This window comes from Lipotes vexillifer, unplaced genomic scaffold (assembly GCF_000442215.2).
Source record: "Lipotes vexillifer unplaced genomic scaffold, Lipotes_vexillifer_v1.1 scaffold1129, whole genome shotgun sequence".
Classification (NCBI taxonomy): Eukaryota; Metazoa; Chordata; class Mammalia; order Artiodactyla; family Lipotidae; genus Lipotes; species Lipotes vexillifer.
In genome coordinates, this window is record NW_006789022.1 from 290,498 (window position 1) to 298,639 (window position 8,142).

Sequence of the window (8,142 nt, forward strand, 5' to 3'; positions counted from 1 at the left end):
AAGAAGGGCTGGAGAGGGGGGATCCGCGTGCGAGGAGCGCAGTGCCTGCAGAGAGGCCTAGTAAGTGAGGCGGCCTCTGGCCTGGGTGGGGCCGGGATCGGCGGGCCCCAAGAAAAAACTTTGTTCAGCCGGAAGTCAGAGCCCCTCCCATTCTGGCAACCTAGGCCAAACACGCGCCTAGAGGTGGCAGCGAGTGTCCATGGGAAGGCCCAGCCTGGCGGGAGAAAACTGGACAGACGCCTTCCTTCAGCAAACGACTCCCAGGACTGCCGCCTGTGGTCTGAGGGGACCCTGAGAGGCATTTGCCCTGAAGAAACCCTCGTGCCATTAATTTATTCTTTGGAAACGCATTCCCTGAGGTTGCTGAGGTCCTGGCAGACGCTGGAGACGTTGAAAAATCAGTAAGAGCCTCTCCCTTTTATGGACTTTCCAAACGAGGAATGAGATATATTATCTGTGTATGTTTGAAATTTTCCACAACAGAAAGTTTAATAAAATAGGAAATTAAGTCAAAAGAACGGTCCTTGAGAGGGTAAAAATTGAGCCTTTAAATAAAAGAAGAAAAACTTCAAAACTGACGGTTGTACGTACGTAAATAAAAAGATTTTGCATGGCAGAAGACGTCAAAAACAAGAACATGTGACAAGTTCAGGGAAATGTTTGCTTACAAGTTCATGCTACAAGTTTTATTGAGAACCTACCCTGTGGGGCAGGACCAAGGATAAAGCAGTAAACAAAAAGTGACAAAAATCCCGACCTTGGAGCTTATATTAGGGTGGAGAGAGACAGATAATAACAAGTAAAACATTTAGCTTGCTAGGAAGTGATAAAGACTTGAAGTAACTGAGGGAGCAGACAAGCCATCCTCTGGGGGGAATAATTCCAGCGTGAAAGTACATGTCAGGAAGTCCTGGGGCAGGAGCATGTCTGTCCAAGGAATCATAAGCTAGTATGGCTGGAGGGGGGAACATAGTGAATAATAGAGTGTAAGGATGGGGAGGAGGTGTAGCACCTTGTGGGCCATTGAAGTAATTTAGGCTTTCACTCTTAGATCGGAAGTCTAGAGAGCAGAGGGGTTCATCTGATATGACTTATCTTTCATAGTTTTATAAGTATCATTCTGGCTGCTATTGAAATGGGTAAAAACAAAGAGAAAACAGTCATTTGCTCAGAACAATTATCACTATGGCAAAAATCCAGGAGAGAGGGACTACCCTGGAGGTTCAGTGGTTAGGACTCCGCACTTCCCCTGCAGCGGGCTTGGGTTCAATCCCTGGTCGGGAAACTAAGATCCCTTATGCAGCGCGGCCACAAAAAAATCCAGGAAAGAGATGATGGTGACATGGATCAGGGTGGCTGCAGTAGAATTCAGGGGAAGTGCTCAGATTTGGATATAGTAGTTTGAAGGTAGAGCCAACAGAATGTGCGATTGGATGTGAGTTGTGAGAAAAGTCAAAGATGACTCCAGGTAAATGGAAACATGGAATTGCCATTTATTGAGATAGGGAACATTGTGGATGACCAGGACATAATAAGTTGTTTTTTTGGTTTTTTGTTTGTTTTTGTTTTCGTCCATGCATCGCCACTTGTGCAATCTTAGCTCCCCGACCAGGAATCAAACCCAGGCCCACAGAAGTGAAAGCATGGGTCCTAACCACTGCACTGCCAGGGAGTTCCCTGGACATAATAAGTTTGAGATGCCTCTAAGTCATCAAGTGGAAATACCAGTGGACAATTAGATATGTGTCTGGAGTTCAGGGCAGAGGTCTGGGCTGAAGATACAAATTTGTGAGTCTAAAGAGTTAATATCTATACTATACAAAGAACTCCTACAAATTGATAGGAAAAAAAGATGAAATAAATATGCCAAGGATGCTAACTGGTAATTTTATAGGAGAAGAAGTACAAATAGCCAATAAACAAGAAACTTCATTGCTAGTCAGGGAAATGCAATTTTCTGAGAAAATGAGAACGTTTTCGCCCCTCAGGTGTGCAAAAAATTCAGAAGATTTATATCTGTTGGTGGTAAGGGTGTGAGGAAATTACACTTACAGATTGTATCTAAGAACTACATATGTAGTGTGAACTCTACATCCTTCTTGATAAGTATTCTGCCAATATCAAAACTTTAAATGTAGTGAGCTGGGATTTCCCTGGTGGTGCAGTGGTTAAGAATCCGCCTGCCAGTGCAGGGGAGACGGGTTTGATCCCTGGTCTGGGAAGGTCCCACATGCCATGGAGCAACTAAGCCCGGGAGCCACAGCTACTGAAGCCCACACGCCTAGAGCCTGTGCTCCACAGCAAGAGAAGCCAGCACAATGAGAAGCCCATGCACCACAACAAAGAGTAGGCCCCGCTCACCATAACTAGAGAAAGCCCGCACAGCAATGAAGACCCAATAGAGCCAATAAATAAATAAATAAATAAATAAATAAATAAATAAATGTAGTGAGCCTTTAGTATAGTAATCCTGCTTTGGAAATCTAGCCTACAGAAAACTCATCAATAAGGATGTTGGTATAAATTTATTTATTGTTGCATTGTTTGTAGTAGCAAGCAGTGGAAGCAACCTGAATGTCTATAAATAAGGAAATATTGACTTATGATGGAATATTATGTTGCTATTAAAAATAGGTCAGGGGACTTCCCTGGTGGTCCAGTGGTTAAGACTGCACTTCCACTGCAGGGGGCACAGGTTCCATCCCTGGTCAGGGAACTAAGATCCCACATGCCCCGAGGCCAGAAAAAAACGTCTAAAAATAAAAATAGGTCAGAATCTATTGACATGGAAGGATGACCATAATTTAAGAGGGAAAAAATGTAATTATATAACATTACATCTTTCTAAGCTGTAGGTGAAAAAACCCTCAATATAATACACATACATTTTTTCAGCAAAGAAAAGTAATATTGGTTACCTCAATGGGATGAGATGGGGGTTAATTTTTTTATGCTTTTCTGTATCATTAGACTTTCAACAATGAGCATCTAATTCTTTTAAAATTTAAAAAAGTACACTATAAAGAGGAAAAGAGGGGCACCATTTTGATACCACTCTGATATATTCACAAATCCAAACTGCTGGCACTATTCTCAGAGCAGGGTATCAGCAGGCCTCTGGACACCCAGGGCACATAGTCTTTTAAAAAGATTCATGGTGGCAGTTCCATGTTTGTTCCAAAAAATCCTGCGTTTAGAGTCAGAACACTGCAATAGAAATATAATGTGAAACCCATATGTGCTTTTAATTTTTCTGGTATCCACTTTAAAAAATAAAAAGAAACAGGTAAAATTAACTTTAACAATATATCTTATTTAACCCAATATTTCTAAAAAAATATTCTTTCTTCATGTTATCAATATAAAAATTCTTGATATTTTACATTCTTTTCCTTCAACTAAGTCTTTGAAATACATTGTATATTGTACACTTACAGCACATCTCAATTTGGACGGGCCACATTTCAAGTGTTCAGTATGTAGCCACATGTGGCCAGTGGCTGCCATCTTGGCTAGTGCAGGTTTAGCCCTCTTCTTGAAATGGCCTTTAGATCCTGAAGAGATACCCTTTGGAAAAACAAAACTTCAACGTTGTGGATACATGTGATTTTTTAAAATAGCCCTATATTTTTCAGAGCCAAGTGTGAGGAATGAGGATTAGCAGGAAGATCAAGCTCAGAAACATCCATCAACAAATAGTGTCAGAGCTGCCGAGGATTCTTCAGGATGAGCCAGGCCAGGCCAGGCTGACCCAAACCCTTTAAAGATCAGAGACTCAGGGACTTCCCCGGTGGCAAAGTGATTAAGAATCCACCTGCCAATGCAGGGGACACGGGTTTGAGCCCTGGTCTGGGAAGATCCCACATGCTGTGGAGCAACTAAGCCCATGCGCCACACTACTGGGCCTGCGCTCTAGAGCCCGCAAGCCACAACTACTGAAACCTGCACGCCTAGAGCCCGTGCTCCGCAACAAGAGAAGCCACTGCAATGAGAAGCCTGCGCACTGCAACAAAGAGTAGCCCCCCGCTCACCGCAACTAGAGAAAACTCGCACTCAGCAACGGAGACCCAATGCAGCCAATAAATTAATTAATAAAAAAAAAAAGATCAGAGACTCAGAGTATCCATTAAGGCTATCATCATCAAAAATACTTCATTGTTTATAAATAAAATAATAAATGATAAAATAAATTAGGTTCTAATTATAAACACATTTTTCACCTACAAGGACATCTCAGTTAATTATACTAACAAACCAAAACCTTTTTGGTTTAGTTGGTGACTGTAGTAGGCCAAAGATATCAGTTCCTAATCCCTAGAACCTGTAAGTATTACCATATTTGGAAAAAGGGTCTTTTCAGATGTGATGAATTTATGGATCTTGAGATGGGGAGATTATCCTCGATTACTTGCTTAGGCCCTAAATGCAAGTACCTGTATCCTCATAAGAGGGAGACAGAGGGAGACTTGGCACAAATACACAGAAGGAGAAGGTGATGGGAAGACAGAGGGGAGAGAGTTTTAAAGATGCTGGCCTTGAAAGTTGGAGCGATTGGCTGTGAGCCAAGGAATGCCAGCAGTCATCAGAAGCTGTAAGAGGCAAGGAATGGCAAGGATTTTTCCCTAGGGCCTCCAGAGAAACTGTGGCCCTGCTGACACCTTGATTTCAGCCCAGTAGTACTAATTTTTGACTTCTGGCTTCCAGAACTATAAGAGAATAATGATCTCTTTTAAGCCACCCAGTTTTTGGTAATTTGTTACAGCAGCTATGGGAAACAAATAGAGTTGTAAATTGTTTTTTTAACAACACAAATGAAGATATTTTCACAGCATGGACTCATATTATCTCGTTCCAAACTTTTCCCCTTTTGACCCCCTTCCTTCCTGCTCTCCACCCTGTCCTATGTAAGGGTGTGAAAAGCGGAGGCTTGGGGCTGTGGTAGCAGTCACTCTGCAACCAAAATGGGAGGGGGGTGCTAAGAGAAACGTACAGGTCAGAGTGACACAGTGTCCTGACACCACTGAGCCACTGGATGGGCTCTGAATCCTCAAACCTCCAGACTGCTTATCTTATGAGATAATTAAATGTCTTAATTGCTTTGACCCCTATTAGGACTCTTGCTACTTGCAGCAGAATTCATCCTAATAAAGAATTCAACAGACAGTATCAAAACTGCAAGTAAGAAAAAGCAATACATTTCCCTGGTGATTAGCGATAAACTGATTTGCTAATCATCAGGGAAATGCAAATCAAATCACCTTGATTTATCACCTCACACCTGTCAGAATGGATATCATCAGAAAGAACACAGGGAATTCCCTGGCGGTCCAGATGGGTGGTGGGAATGTAATTTGGTGCAGCCACTGTAAAGAACAGTATGGACGTTTCTCAAAAAATTAAAGATAGAACTACCTCATGACCTAGCAATTCCACTCCTGAGTATATATTGGAAAAAAACAAAAACACTACTTGGAAAAGATACACGCACCCCAATGTTCACAGCAGCATTATTTACTATTGCCAAGATATGGAAGCAACCTACGTGTCCTTCAACAGATGAATGGATAAAGAAGACAGGATATGTATGTACAATGGGATACTACTCAGCCATAAAAAAGAACAAAATTTTGCCATTTGCAGCAACATGGATGGACTTGGAGGGCATTATACTAAGAAATAAGTCAGAGAAAGATGAATACTGTATGCTATCACTTATATGTGGAATCTAAAAATTACAACAAACTAGTGAATATAACAAAAAAGAAGCAGACTCACAGATACAGAGAACAAGCTAGTGGTTACCAGTGGGGAGGGGGGAGGGGCAGTACAGGGCTGGGGAAGTGGGAGGTACAAACTACTGGGCATAAGACAGGCTACAAGGATGTAGTGTATAACACAGGGAATATAGCCAATATTTTGTAATAACTTTAAATGGAGTTGAGAACTAAATTATTGCCTGCTGTATCAGTAAACAAAGGATTTCACAGCCATCAGCCATCACATTACCCCCGTTTCAGTGAGCCCAGACTCTTGCATCTTCCCATACATAGAAAAGTGGTAAATTTTTTAACTTGAGATATCTGGTTTTCTTTTATTATCAAGTAATCTTTTGAGGTTCTGACTACATTGGTTCTGTTGCAAAAATTCCTATATATCCTGGCTCTTCCCCCTTTCTCTTTGGAGCAGTCTCTCAGAGTTATTTGAGATGCTATCTCATGGGCTTGAAGTCCTAAGAATGTCTGCCGAATAAAATATAACTCTCAGGAATTCCTGGCGTTCCAGTGGTTAAGACTCCAGCTTTTATTGCTGAGGGCGTGGTTTTGATCCCTGGTTGGGGAACTAAGATCCCACAAGCCTCGTGGTACAGCCAAAAAAAAAAAAAAAAAAAAGGAAAAACATAACTCTCAACTTTCAGGTTGTGCGTTTTTATTTTATTTTTTCAGTCAACAGAGTATAACCTTTAAAAACTGTATAAAAATAGGGGCTTCCCTGGTGGCGCAGTGGTTGAGAGTCTGCCTGCCGATGCAGGGGACACGGGTTCGTGCCCCGGTCCGGGAAGATCCCACATGCCATGGAGCGGCTGGGCCCGTGAGCCATGGCCGCTGAGCCGGCGCGTCTGGAGCCTGTGCTCTGCAATGGGAGAGGCCACAACAGTGAGAGGCCCGCGTACCGCAAAAAAAAAAAAAAAACTGTATAAAAATAAATTTTAAGAAGTATTATATTAAAAAAAAAAGACCAGGGGGACTTCCCTGGTGGCACAGGGTTAAGAATCAGCCTGCCAAGGCAGGGGACACGGGCTCAAGCCCTGCCAGGAAGATCCCACGTGCCATGGAGCAACTAAGCCTGTGTGCCACAGCTACTGAGCCCACATGCCACAACTACTGAGCCAGCACACCAAGAGCCCATGCTCCGTGACAAGAGAAGCCACCGCAATGAGAAGCCCAAGCATGGCAACCAAGAGTAACCCCCGCTCACCGCAACTAGAGAAAGACAGCATGCAGCAATGAAAACCCAACGCAGCCAAAAAAAAAAAAAAAAGTGGTTGAGTGGGACTCTGTGCTCCCAATGCAGGGGGCCCGGGTTGAATCCCTCGACAGGGAACTAGATCACACATGCATGCCACAACTAAGGAGCCCGCCTGCTGCAATAAACCCAGCAGAACCAAATAAATAAATATTTTTTAAAAGACCAGTTTCACACCTTAAAAAAGAAAAAGCAATACAGTTGGGACTTCCCTGATAGCGTAGGTTAAGAATCCACCTGCCAATGCAGGGGACACGGGTTCGAGCCCTGGTCCGGGAAGATCCCACATGCTGCGGAGCAACTAAGCCCGTGTGCCACAACTACTGAGCCTGTGCTCTAGAGCCCACGAGCCACAACTACTGAGCTTGTGTGCCACAACTACTGAAGTCTGCGTGCCTAGAGCCCGTGCTCTGCAATAAGAGAAGCCCGCACACCGCAACAAAGAGTAGCCCCCGCTTACCGCAACTAGAGAAAGCTCGCGTGCAACAACGAAGACCCAATGCAGCCAAAAATAAATAAATAAATAAACAATTTTTTTAAAAAAAGCAATACAGTCATGTTGTCTAAAAATATGGAGGTAAATTCCAGAAGAAATGGCTAAAGGAGTTGAAATCTCTTACCTCTAGAAAGTGGATTTGGGAAGAGATGGGACAGAAATTGCTTTTTCATTATAAGCATAGTAGTACTATTTGACTTTTTAAGTTGTGTACCTATGTTACTTAGATAAAAATCAAAATTTAGGAAAAAAAAAAAAATTAGGACTTCCCTGGTGGCACAGTGGTTAAGAATCAGCCTGCCAATGCAGGGGCCATGGGGTTAAGCCCTAGTCTGGGAAGATCCCACATGCCACGGAGCAACTGAGCCCATGTGCCGCAGCTATTTAGCCTGTGCTCTAGAGCCCGTGAGCCATGCAGCCAAAAATAAATAAATAAATTTTAAAAAATAAAATAAATAAAAATTTATTAATTTTCAAAGTACTTTATTTTTTGTGTGTTGGGTCTTCGTTGCCGCGCGCAAGCTTTCTCTGGTTGCGGCAAGCAGGGGCTTCTCTGGTTGCGGCAAGCAGGGGCTACTCTGTTGTGGTGCACTGGCCTCTCATCTCGGTGGCTTCTCTTGTTG